Genomic DNA, 14536 nt, shown 5'->3' with positions numbered 1-14536 from the left:
GTTCGGGTTGGAATTTGGAGAATTTCAAAATTTCAAAGAATGACTACAATCCACATCATTTGTATTAGGAAAACAGCAAAATATGGCAGCCAAATAAACAAAAATTTCAAAAATGTTCATCGCTCTTCAGTAGACCGATACGACGACAACAATGTTGTTAAACAAAAAATGTTGTAGTATATTTTCGTTATTTTTAAACAAATTACAACAATAAAATATGTACAAAAGAAATATTTCATGAATATACAGCGTACTTTTTGTATGGAGAAAAGTAAGTAAAAAATTTAAGGGATTGTTTTTGTTTTAAAATATGTAAGTATGTATGTATTCAGTACAATGGTATTTTAAAGGGAAAAAACATTGTAGGAAAAACTTAAAATAAATTCAAACTTTAACCACCCTCATTCACTTCAACATCATCATAATTGGCAACTCCTTTCAAACGAATTCAAAAAAAACTGAAATTTTTCATTTCCTTACATTCAAATCTGTTAAATAAAAATAAATTTCAACAAAATATTGTTGCCATTTGTGTGTAGCTGCATTTAGCAGTAAACACAACAACACAACACTAATTTTATAAATTATTGTACAATGTTACCAACATTTGTATTAAACTTTTTAACAGGCGCTTAGTTTTGCCAGAAAGTGAAACAACTCATTTGAAATTTTCTAAATAATACTATGAAAACCGCAACTGAAGAGAGAATTATTTCTTAAGTAGTTTACGTAAAGGTCGACTTGTTGTAGTCACTACGTAATTAAAATAAATCGGAATTCAATATATCATAATATAGAATTTTTTAGATAATAGTATGACTTTATGTGAAAATTATTAAAATAATTTTAATAAAAATATCGAATAAAAGCATTTTAAAAATTGCGGGAAGTTGTTTAATCGAATTGACCTAAAATTTTTTTTTATTATCAGATCAATGTTGGCAATACGGTAGTGCTGTCGAATTTTACCACCCAAAATTGTTATTATTATTGTAAATTTTTGATTAATCTAGAGAAAGGAGAACCAAAACGGGTTTAATATGGAGAATATTTTTAATATTGACCAGTTCTAGGATGATATACATATAAACATATTTTAAGAGTAGTATTCTATAGTTAAAACGACTTTCATGAATACCCTTATTAAGGGTATTCATGAAACATTCATCAAACAAGGAAAAAGGTTCCTTACAAAATGGTCGATTTCTTGACTTTGTTATTTTTAAATTCGGGTATTGTCATATACAATATATGGCAGTGAATGCATTTCATTTCGTACACTCATTATCTAGTATCTCATTTGGTATTGCTATAGTAGTAGCATGTTATTGACATTTTTATTTATACTTTGTTGTATTTTTATTTTTCAAATAAAAATCAATGTCATATGACGGGCTAGACTAAGTAAGTAAGTATCTCCATAGCTAGCTATAGTCACCACAAACAACAGCAAATAAGCAACAACAACATGTTAGTGCAATAAATTTTCTCAAATACTCTTAAAATTATAGTGGCACTTGCACAGATCTGACATAATCATCATTGGGCCAACAGGAAAATCAACAAGACGATAATCCCCCTTTTTGACAGAAATAATATAATAAAATAATACTGACAACATTAACATACAACAACATCATTTAACAATCATTATACATATTCATTTCGAAACACACACATGTATAGACGTTCATAAACGTATAAATAAATAAGAGGGGAATTTATTTTTATTTATTTATTATTATTGTGTTTTTTGCCCGTTTTATTATTATTTATTATTTTTTAATAAAAAATAACCAATCACATTGCTTACCCAACCATTCAAGAAGTTTTTTAAATTTAAACAAAATTTTTTTATTAAAAACGAATTTTCTACGTGCAAATCGTAACAGGGTGTCAGCATTTACTGCAGACTGTAATTGTTTTTATTATTTAAAAATCGTTTTTACGTTATATTGAATTTAAGATGGGTTGTCTGTTTATTAGGAGGGACTCAAAATTGTAAGATATTCCAATCCAAGATACCTTCAATTTATCAAATTTGTTGTTCCAGCCTTCTAGCCATTGTTAACCTTAAAGACATGTTTATCAAATGTTTTGTATTTTACAAAACAGTTTACTATTTGTCAACATTTTTGTGGGCCTGCTTATGAAACCAACAATTAGAATTTGTTTTGCAGTTCTGCTGTGTGTGTTTAATTTTTGTTGTTGTTGTTTTTAATACATTCATATATATGTACATACATATGTACATAAAATTGTATTTTAAATTTCAAAGTTACTTGCTGTTTTTTCTTTCATTTTAGTTTTATTAAGTCGCCATAGTTTTTTGTATAGAAATTCTGCTTAGCAGCACCCACCCTTTAATTTTACATTATTAGGATTGCGAAAATTTTAGCAAGTGACTTCTTGTTTTAATTTTTTTTTATACCATTAATTTCTTTGTTTTGATTTTGCAAATTTAAAAATTGAGAAAAAAAGCCACAACGTTTGAAACGTTTTAAGTATTTTTGTTTTTAAATTTACTGCAAAAAGTTAACATTTGAAATTGTATATTCTATTAAGAAGTTATTAATGGGGCCCATTAAAAAGAATTTAAAAAACAGACTTTCTTAAAGGACTTTGTATAGAAAAATAGTTTTATCAATTTCTATACCCAACAAGTAGGTGTTTTTTTCTCTTATAAATGAATTTAAAGAAAATACCGAAAAGCATTATAAATTGGTTCTTTCGGAATTTATCACCATGATTTTTTATTAGATTTAATGCTCATTTATAGTATTGACATAAATATATCGATATTTCAAACAGCAGAGCTATTTTCAGATCCTCTTCTGATATGAATATCATGTAGAAATATCTCTCAATCGATGCGTATTGATATAAATATTTTTTGAACTGAAAATCCTGACATCAGTACATATATGTAATTTGTAAAACTATACCAAACTTTTATCAATAATGTTAAATTTTTTGAGCGTATTTTTGGTTCACAAAATTATTTATTGTATTTGAGAAACATATTATTTTGCTTTTTATTGAAACACATATGTAGGTGTCAAAATGTACATACATACATATGTAATTTTCTGTTTATATAGAAAAATATTTAAAAAAATTTTTGGCATTTGATTTGGTCCATTTACTGAGATCAAGATTTTCAATGGCTGGTAGGGAAGTGAGACCCTTTTTAAAATGAATATTTTTTTATTTTTCTTGGAATTAGTAGTTTGAGAAGTATTCCTACAAAAAATATGGTCCACGGGATACCCTAATATTTTTCAATGGAAAAATGTGCTTTTTTTAAATACGTCTAGTTGGTGAATGGTCATCAGTAGATCCCAAAATATTCTAGAAAACATGATTAGACCAAGCAATGAAAAGGAATAGTTTGAGCGATTTATTTTCTATTGGTGCATTCGTTCCTTTTCAATAATATTAAATTATAAACCTTAAAAATTCCTCAATCACTTAAGTGTCCTCATTAGTGGCTTAATAAATGAAAACCGAAGTCAAACTAATAATTAAAATGTTTACCATACAAGAAAACAATCACTAGTTGAAATTACATACACTGCTATTATAAGTAATTACTTTTTTATAAATACGTAATAGCAATTCCAAATAATAAAATTATTATTTAATTTTTTTCATCCGACGTTTCGCCGTTTTTTCAGCATCTTCAGGAATAGTTTATACATATACATATGTATGTATAACCTATCATCAATTATTTTTTATTCCACAACAATCTATGTGTTATTAAATAAATTAGTAAGGTGTTGATGCTTAAAAAATTATCATTAATGTTTTTTATTAGATAGAACGACGACAACAATCTTTTTTCTCTTTAGACTTTAAAATACGACAACAAACATTTTTACCAGGTTAACAGTAATTTCAGATAGCTGATTATATCAAATAATACAAAAAATGTCTATTATAACAGCAATAGAAAAAGTATTAGATGTTTAAAAAGAGAACGATATAAAAATAACTTAATAATACAATACAAACAACTGTAAGTTGTTGGAAGAGTGCAAGTACTTGTACTCGTAAATAAAGAGTATGTATGTATTTGTTATTGTTTTAAAATACTCATTGAACAAATAATTTTTCTATTGAATAGACTTTGTTTATAAGAGGTAAAGTAAACTATAGATACATATTTGCATATGTATGTATGTTGAATTCATTTAAAGAAAACAAAAATAATAATTATTCTTGCAAGAAGCAAGTATTATTCTTGAAAGAGCAATAATCTCTTTATCGTCGTTGCTCCGACAAAAACAGTCATTTGAAAATTTTAGATAATTTTTTTATTTCACTATTGAATGCCTTTACTGGTCATGCATCCACCCACCAAATCCTGTGAAGATATCATTATTTGTTCAGAAATGATGATGGTATTTGATCATACAAGTACAAGTTTTACGAATAACATCAGTTATGTATGTGTAATAAAATATTCTAATTTAAATGTGTTTTATGTGTAGCTTTTAAATATTTAATTACATGTAGATCAGAAATGGCGAATCATTCTGGAATATATTTACAACACTCTTGTAGTAAATGGGCTTAGGTTCACACGAAACATATGTATAACCTCAAATGTAGTTTGCGTAATTACAAAATAAAACAGTTTATATAATTTATAAATTCCTCAATATGAAGAAATTTTTATAAGATTTTTGTTCTTAAAAATTTGTAGGATTGATCATAACCTATTTTGTAAATACAAATGTATGTATACTTTTTAGCGCAAAATGATCGCTCATTAAGCTCATCGGAACCAAAGTCGTTGATCGAAGAATTGGTTCTATTTTTTTTAAATATGTACCAGGAAATTCTATTAGACCTGTGAGAAGAGTTGAAAAAGATATCAAAAGGTGACATTCAAAATTTATAATAAATACATTTATAGATCAAATAAATAAATCCTAAAAGACAATTTGATTCGTTATTATACATAGTACATACATACATATCGAATAAATAATGTTATTTCAATTATCATTACTACCACAGTTACAGTTAAGTGTATTGGAATGAGTTTTTTTTAATTTCATTTACTATAATTTTTGTGTTCATAATGATTGACGTTGTTGCTTGATTGTTGTGTCTTTTGTACAGAAAACGACAGAGTAGCTTTTGTTCATTAACTTTTAAATGTAATTATTACTTGTTGTTGCTGCTGCTTGTTGTTTCTTATTGTATTTTGGTGTCGTTAACGATGATGATGGTTCTTTTTAGTGGATGATTAAACTGAATTTAATCGTTTGCGACCAGGCTCCCATAATTACTTTGAAAGCGCATCATCATTTAGTAAGTTTGGCGTGTATAAATGAGATTTGTGTTCATTTTCGATTTCAATTCTTTTTCTTCGTTGCGTTATATTTTCATTATAATTATAATGCTCATTATTTTGTTTTTAATTGGCATGTACAAGTTTTTCAGCATGCACATACATATGTATTGCTTTGCCCATGCCCATAGGTGTATGGATGCAGTTGGAGAATCGAAAGAGAAGAGAGTTGGTACAAACAAAACGAATAATTAACGGACGAACTAAACAGAAGGAACGACAACGAACGAACGAACGAAACGATACGAACTAACTAACTAACTAACGAACGAACGAAACGAACGAACGAACGAACGAAACGAACGAACGAACGAACGAACGAACGAACGAACGAACGAACGAAGAACGAACGAAACGAAACGAACGAACAACGAAGAACGAACGAACGAACGAACGAACGAACGAACGAACGAACGAACGAACGAACGAAAGAACGAACGAACAAACGAGAACGAACGAACGAAACGAAGAACGAACGAACGAACGAACGAACGAACGAACGAACGAACGAACGAACGAACGAACAAAACGAACGAACGAACGAACGAACGAACGACGAACGAACGAACGAACGAACGAACGAACGAACGAACGAACGAACGAACGAACGAACGAACGAACGAACGAACGAACGAACGAACGAACGAACGAACGAACGAAGAACGAACGAACGAACGAACGAACGAACGAACGAACGAACGAACGAACGAACGAACGAACGAACGAAACGAACGAACGAACGAACGAACGAACGAACGAACGAACGAACGAACGAACGAACGAACGAACGAACGAACGAACGAACGAAACGAACGAACGAACGAACAAGAACGAACGAACGAACGAACGAACGAACAACGAACGAACGAACGAACGAACGAAACGAACGAACGAACGAACGAACGAACTAACTAACATAACGAACGAACAACGAACACTAAAACACGAACTAACGAACGAACTAACTAACTAACTAACAACTAACGAACTAACTAACGAACAACTAACTAACTAACTAACAAAACTAACTAACTAACTAACTAACTAACTAACTAACTAACTAACTAACTAACTAACTAACTAACTAACACTAACTAATAACTAACTATAATTTTAATAATAAGTCAATAATTTTCTTTAATACATTGGAGTTAAGGCGAACTGGATAGGGTATCACATGGTCGTCCATGCCCGACTATACTTTCCTACTTGTTATAACTTGACAGTTATCGTTTACAAATATACCAATTTTACCAACCCTGCTCTAACTCTACAACAATTCTTAATAAAAACGTACATGATAAAAATAACAAGTATGTATGTATGTACTACTTTCATGGAAACATTAATAACAAAGTAAATATACAACACAATACACACTAGTGCTGTTAAAGTATTGAGTAGTGGGTATCGAGTATCGAGTATTTGCCGTATTTTTTGGGTACTCAATACTAAAAAGTAGTTACTCAATACTTTCAGACTTGTATATGTATTTAACTTATTTAAATTTAACGGCTATGATGTCGAAAAATACAGCTCTATAGACCATATCATTATTAGAAATGCAACTCTTAGCAATATCAAATCAATGTAAAAATAATTTAAACACTGCAATAATAGTTAAAAAGTTACAAATATTTATCGACGCTATCTAAAAAAATAAAATGTCTCAAAAGAGGTGTGATGTCTGGTCTAACTTTACTTAAAAAAGGGAAAAATTCCTCGTTTTTAATTTAAAATAAAACCGTTAAAAGTATCGAGTAGTATTGAGTACCCAAACGAAAAGTATTGAGTAGTATTGAGTAATCAAAAGTAGTAGAATATTACAGCACTAATACACACCACTTGCTATTTTATACAGTACTACATTTATACATACACCACCATCATTCCATTTTACACCAACAACAGCCAACGCCTGCCTGCCTTCCTATCAGCCAATCACTTTAATAAACAACAATGCCGATTTTTATACTCTCACACCACAGAGAATCAAACAAAAGAAATGTTGTTGAAGGTTTGTTGAAATTACTGTTCGCCTGGTATCATGTGGAACAACAACGGCTGAAATACGGATTTTGGCTACGCGGATTGGTCAGATGCGACACAAAACATGTGCGGCTCTATAAAAAGTAACAACAAAATTTGGTTGGATGAGACAAAAAAGCGGCGACAAACAACAAAATAAAAAAATAAACCGCCGCAAGACTGCCAGCCGTCCGTCGTCTATTCCATCATCCAACATTTTATATTATTTCTTAGGAGCAGAGATGGAAAATGTTCAGTATTTCTTAATTACATTTCTAAATTAGCCAAACATTTTTGATAACCGATTTTCGTTAAATTTACTTTTGAAAAATAAAAAATACGTTAATTTATAAAAAAATCAAATGGGTAGGTACATATAAACGTAGCAGTATTATATGACATATAGGTATTAACATTTTTTTCTATTATATACAGAGTTAGTTGTTATTAAATTCAAATTCATATTTTGAATTTAACGTATTGACAGTGATTTGTAACGGTTTTTTAGGAAGAAATAAGGGAACAAAGAAGCATTTTTAGAAACAGACTGCGATGATGATACCCAACCACATTTCAGCGATGACACTACGGCGCAACCGAAAATTCGAATTCTGTGCGAAATATGACACTAAATATTAGGAGCTTAAAATTGTGTAGCAAGTAAAAAGTTGTAGATTTTATTTTTATTTTAATTATGAGAGCAGTTGAGAGAAATTTCTGTTACAGAGATGGAAAGTTTAGTACCAATTTAATTTATTAATGATTAATGAAGGTCTATTTAAAAACGTAATGTTATGTATGGAGATTTTTTCTTATATAATAACTGTTCGTGTAAAATTGTATGTCCATGCTGTTACTCTTAAGCTAATTATGAGCTTTAAAGTAATTTTTTGAAGGGAACCTTACATATAAATTGTGACTCTATATTGTGGACCATTTCTTATAAAATTAAATAGAGAGATTTTAGTTCCTATAAAACTTGTTCCTGTAGTTTCATTGCGTTAAAGTTATTTTCTGAAGTGGATCTTATATGAGGAATAGGATCAAATATAGTCCGATTCTCATAAAGCCAGTTTTTATGCGTTGATGATATACTGTTTTTTATGCCTGTAATGGGTGTTAAAATCATTTTCTGAAGGGGGTCCGATATTGCCCATTTTCAACAGGAAACATTTCTGAGTAATGTAGAAAATTTTAAATGAGTCGGAAGCAAATAGAATCAATTATGTCGGGCTCTAGTATAACCTTTATGGAGTAAACATGAGATACTATTTCGATGTGTTACTAACGGAATGACAAAATCAATATACCCGCATTCATATAAGAAAGCAATTAGCTAACTGTATTATTTTAAATAACAATTGCATAAATCTAAGTTCACTTGAAGTACGCAAACGAATAACATTATAGATATTAAACTTTAAGTTATTTCGGTTACGATATTTAAAATTATTTCGGTATCGGTATACCGGTATAAAAGTAATATATCGGTATTTATACCGGCAGCAGTAATAAATGTTAATGAAAAACAAATAAAAGTATTATATTCTCCGAATCTTATTATACCGTTAGCAAATCATTCTAAAAAAACAATATAGAGTCCTACAATAGAACTATCCTCACAGAATTTGAAAAGGTAATTAAAATGATTATTATGCTTACTTATATCAATATTTATCACAAAAAATGCATTTATGAGTGTCCTTCTGAATTTCCAAATAGTACCCTATAATGGACAGGAGACTACATAATCTTATAGAGTGATTACTTTTAATACTAACCCCCGTTAACACCAACTCCGGTTATCGTTTAACCGGTAGATATTCTGCCGGTTAAAATAATTTTTGTATAAAAACTGTCAATTTAACCTTACGATAAAATATAACCAGACATTGAGATAATGGGGGTAAGTGTTATTAATAATAAACTGGTTCGGAGTATTCTGATGAAAGAGAGTGCTGTTAATTATGAACCGATTCTCTCTAAGGTCAATTGTGTTCCTTTTTTGTCATATTTCACTATATGTCTTATGGATACTTAAAAGTATTGAATTCTAATAAGTGGTCGGCATCACAATACTACAGATATGATAATTTTAAAGCAAATAGATGCAATATATTTATTTTAATATACTTATTATTAATATTATTCATTTTTAAACGGTATTTAATCGGTATCGGTATTAATGACGGTTGCCAACCTTGGTTCTCATGTTTTGTTAAAATCTGATTAAAAAGTGAAAAGTGTTCTCAATTACGTACGACACTTTTGAACATAAATAAATAATAAATAGTATACATTCTCATCGACTTACCATCTCTGAAATGTTTAGTTTTAGTTTTTCTTACGATATAAAAGAAAAAACACAAATAATGCCATTTGATATTTCTGTTTGCCTAATTAGTTCGGCGCTGTCATTTCACAATGAACCACCTTTACGACACAACAAAAAACCGACGACGAGACTGACAGCAGACATTTTGTAGTAATTTTGTTAACTATTAACAGTGTTGTCAGAAAAATTTTGACTCATGTCCCCCATCTTATGCTTGTTGCCCCCAAAAAATCCCCAATTTTAAATTGATTTCCCCAAAATTTGTTTATGAAAAACTCTTATGTCCGTCCGACACACATATTTTCCATTGATTGGCACGGTTTGATTTTTTAAAAGCGCAATATCGGAATTTGATTTCAAATAGGCCACCGGAATACAATTAAAACAGCTATGCATATATTAATTAAGCAGCAATCGTAATTTAATTTTGGACAAGTTGGTACCTAGAAAGTATACTGTAAAGAATGGCAATCATGATAAACAGAAGCAAAAGGAATATAAAATATGTATTGAAAAATTCTTAGAAATTTGAAGGTATAATATATTTAAAGGACATACTTTATAATCTTTCAACTTTCAAATGAAAACAATATATTTTTTAATTTCCAGAAATCATCCTCTTTAATGTCATGCCCATATTGATATAAGATAAAAACATTAATTAAATGTTTATATCCTCAACATTTTGATGTCCTTTAAAAAGATCAAAAAGTGAAAACTGAGTACCCAGTTCTTCTGTATGCAATCTCTGCATTCACGAGTATTTCCTTATTTAACAAAAAATTTTTTGTTTTTAGAGTAATAACCAGGGCAAGGATTTTTATGCAAATGCATGTTTGTAGTCAGTAAATCAAAATAACTTTTGGAATGGCATCGATTTGTTGTTGAATATTTTGTTATAAATGCAAAATCCAAATCGGTTTTTGAGTTGGGTCACTTGACACGAGATTGTGATTCTGTTAAATTGGTATTAGAGTACATTAAGCGGTACCTCTGACATCAAGAACCTATGTATTTATTGTCAAAAACTTAAGTTCTAAATATGTATCTATAAAAATTTACTTAAATACGATAAAAGAAAAATTTGTGTTAATAAATAAATTTCAAAAGGAAATATTATTTGGTGCATATTCTCCACATTTTTAGTGCATATTTTCCCATTTTATAGTGCATGTTATAAGCGCATATTTTTAATTTTTTAGTGCATGAAAATCCTTGCCTTAGTAATAACATATTTTTTAGCGACTTCAGTAATAATGCCATAGGAGCAATATTTATGTAATATGTGGTAAAGAATGCATAAGGTTTCAATATATATTTTTGGAGAGAAATATCGTTAGCTTAGTACGCAAACATAACAAGTCCACTTTTTATAGAAATTGTGATTTTAATGCACATGGTACAATAAAAAAATTAAATAATTTTTACTTTAAACATGTATGTATGTACTTTTGCTGTGATATGCAAATGCGCTAAGCCATGATAACAATAAAAATATATAAAGAATAAGTACAAAGTCCTTACAATTGCTATTATAAACGCATTAATTAGTCATGTATGTCAGGTAAAGAATGAATTTAAAAAAGACTTTATTTACACTTCTTCGTCCTGAAAAGTAAAAACAAAATAAAGTTTTGTTTTCCATAGTGCCGGTCCACTCTCGGAAACTTTAGTTGAGAAACTTTTTCTTAATTCTCGTTTCAAGTTTCCGTAATGTCTACACATAGAAACTTTTGTTTCAGAAACTACGTGTTAATTGTATTGATTTGTTTTTCTACGAATGAGAAGAATAACAAAACAAGTTTCCGACTGTAAACTCCGTACCGCGAGAGAGATGAATGATATTTATTTCTCTCTCACGCAAAATCAAAAGTTTCCCAAATATAGTTTCCTAGTGTGGACCGGCAAATAGATTATCCTCTTTCATTTGATACCCATATTGACGAAAACTATTTGATAGAAATATTTTAATACATTTTTATATCCTTAAAATTTTAAAGTACTTTAATAAGGAGAAAATATCAGAAAATGAAAAACTAAAAACACAGTTTTACTTTATAAGACCACTATTATCATGTGTATACGGTCTCGTTTAAGTCCAATAAATGCTGTTGCTATCTTAAAAATTTATTTTTTTTATTTTTTATAATTCCTATACTAAAATTAGGTTATAATGTCAACGACAACATTCATATGTATATAAAATTCTGTATAGGACCATGGGGATTTCCAGTTTAAAATTTTTATCCTTGATGAACAAAAAGAATTAAAAATTTCTAATAAAAAAAGAAAAATCGAATATATCTTTTTATAATGATATATACGATGTTTAACTAAACTGTTTTAAAAACGTTTTTACAAACTGTTTTATACAAGAAAATCGTACTATTTATTAATGTATTAGAAACAGGCCACTATCGAGCCTGTTGTGCGCTGCTTTTCATGAAAGAAAAAGGTTTGTTGGTAAAAAAAACAAGTTAGAGTGCTATATTTGTAGAAATAAGTTTTCTCGTGTCTTTTAATAGAAAACCCCAAGATAGCGCCCTAAAATATTCTTTAGCGATATTTAATAATTTGCTTGTATGTGAAAGATTTAAGGAAATTCAAATGTATTGTTGTACACATATTAATTATACTAAACTAATTTTAATAAAGATAATACAACTAGTTAAATAGGGTTCAAGTGATTTTCAGAACGGATCTAGTAGGTAAGATCTGACCAATTGTAGACCAACCGTAACAAATTCTTACAGCAACATTTCTGTATATGAAAGGTATATTTCAGTCAAATTTTGTATCTATATCGTTATTTTTTTTTTAATTTACAAATTGGGTAATAAGTAATATGTGTCTAAGTGCTTTTTGGAAGCGGAATTGCATAGGAATGTTCGCACCCATATTATGAACTGATAGCGAAACAAACTTGAAATAGCGTTTTTGTATACAAAACTAATATTTGTGCCAAATTTTGTAAGGATTCTATTATTTGGTAATGAGTAATATACGTTTATGTGATTTTCGGAAGGCACCCTGTATGGAGCTACGACCAATTATGAATCGATAGTAAAAAATTTTAAATAACATTTCTGTGTACAAAGGTAATATTTGTACCAAATTTTGTATGGATATCTTAGTTTTGTAAAGAGTAACAATGTGTGTTTAAGTGTTCTTCTGAAGGGGAACTTGTATGGGAGCTATGACTAATTCTGAACCAATGCGATAAAAATTTCACAATAACATTTCTGTATATAAAAACAATATTTGTGCTAAATCTTGTAAGGAGATCCTAATTTAGTAGATATGTGTCTTTAAGTGATTTTCGGGAGGGGACCTTGCATGGGGCATATGACCAAATATGGACCAATCGTAAATAAATTTTGAAATTACATTTCTGTGTACAAAAGTAACATTTGTGCTAAATTTTGTACGGATATCGTTATTAGGTAATGAGTTATATAAACGCATATAACTCATTACCTAATAATAATAAGTGATTTACGGGAGGGGACCTTGTTCGGGGGTAATGTTCGTGAGAAATGTTCTGGGCTCAGTGTTTCAAAGTTTCCGACATATTCTGTCTGGTATGCGATCAGGCACGTCCGATGATTGTTTATAGCCTTCCAATATGTACAGTATACATTGATGACGTGTCCTATAACCGCTTTTGGGCAGTTCACCTAATGTTATGAGCCGTTCGGTTGTAAGTGCTGCCTCATATCTTAAATATGTTTCAATGGGTGGAATATCTATCAACGTTTCTGGAGCCTTGCTTGGCGTTGTGCTTATGACATCACTTGTTCCCAAGCAGCATGTACGCTTAACTCCTGTAGTTTGTAGTTTGATGTTACATTTTTTGTCCAAAAAAGTTCACCAGATTATTGAAGTATAAGTTAGATATCGTCTAATTGCACTTTTATAATGTCAATGTGTTATAGTAGGACTAAGACCCCATTTCATGCCTATGGTTCTCCTTCATATCGCCCAGCACCGATGTGCCTTTTTGATCCTAGTTTCTCCGGACAAACGTGTGATAACCTTGGCAATATTAGTGTTTGATGCACCGCCAACCTTCATGCTTCATGAAAGTATGTACTTAAAAAATTTTAGAATTTTTTTGGCATTTTATAATCAATTTACCATTTTTTCTAGCATTATTTTGGATAGAATCTAGCCGCAAAATTTTTTTAGACCTGGTCACACTGGCTTTGACCGTAAAACAAACGAATACAACGACCGTGAGTGGCCTAGTTTCAATGTTCAAGGATTTTCAAACATTTTGAGGTCGTTATATAGAATTTTGACGACTATCAAGGTTAAATTCGTGCAAAACTAACAAACTCAAAGCCAAATGTTTGCGAAAAATATAATAATTCGCAAAACTAAAACAACAACGAACATATCAGTTTTGCAAACTTTTCGTATGATTTTGTTTTAGTTTTTGGCAGAACTTTAAAAAGTTCTTCGCTAAGTGATTGAGACAGTGTGTTTGTGTATGTTTTACTTGCAAAGATTTGATGGTACTTTGTACGTTCATGCGTACTTAAGCAGTAGTTCGTTCATTCATTCTTTCGTTGGCAGTGTTTTGTATTTATTTATTATTGAGTTTAATGAACTTGTTTTACAAAGTTTATTCACCGACCTTCTTCAACACTTGATGAGTGTGTGTGGAATGGAATTGATTTTTGTTGTTTTTTATTATTTTGGGGGGCATTGCGTGTATTTTTTGGCTGTTAGTGTTTTTTGTTGTTTTTGGTTGGTTGATAGGTTTGTTGGAAAAGAGATTTTTTGACTGTTTAGTGTCTTACTAT

This window comes from Lucilia sericata, unplaced genomic scaffold (genome assembly GCF_015586225.1).
Source record: "Lucilia sericata isolate MDLA Ls3-8-SP2 unplaced genomic scaffold, ASM1558622v1 Contig000100F_arrow, whole genome shotgun sequence".
NCBI lineage: Eukaryota > Metazoa > Arthropoda > Insecta > Diptera > Calliphoridae > Lucilia > Lucilia sericata.
Note: the sequence above shows the minus strand (reverse complement) of the source record.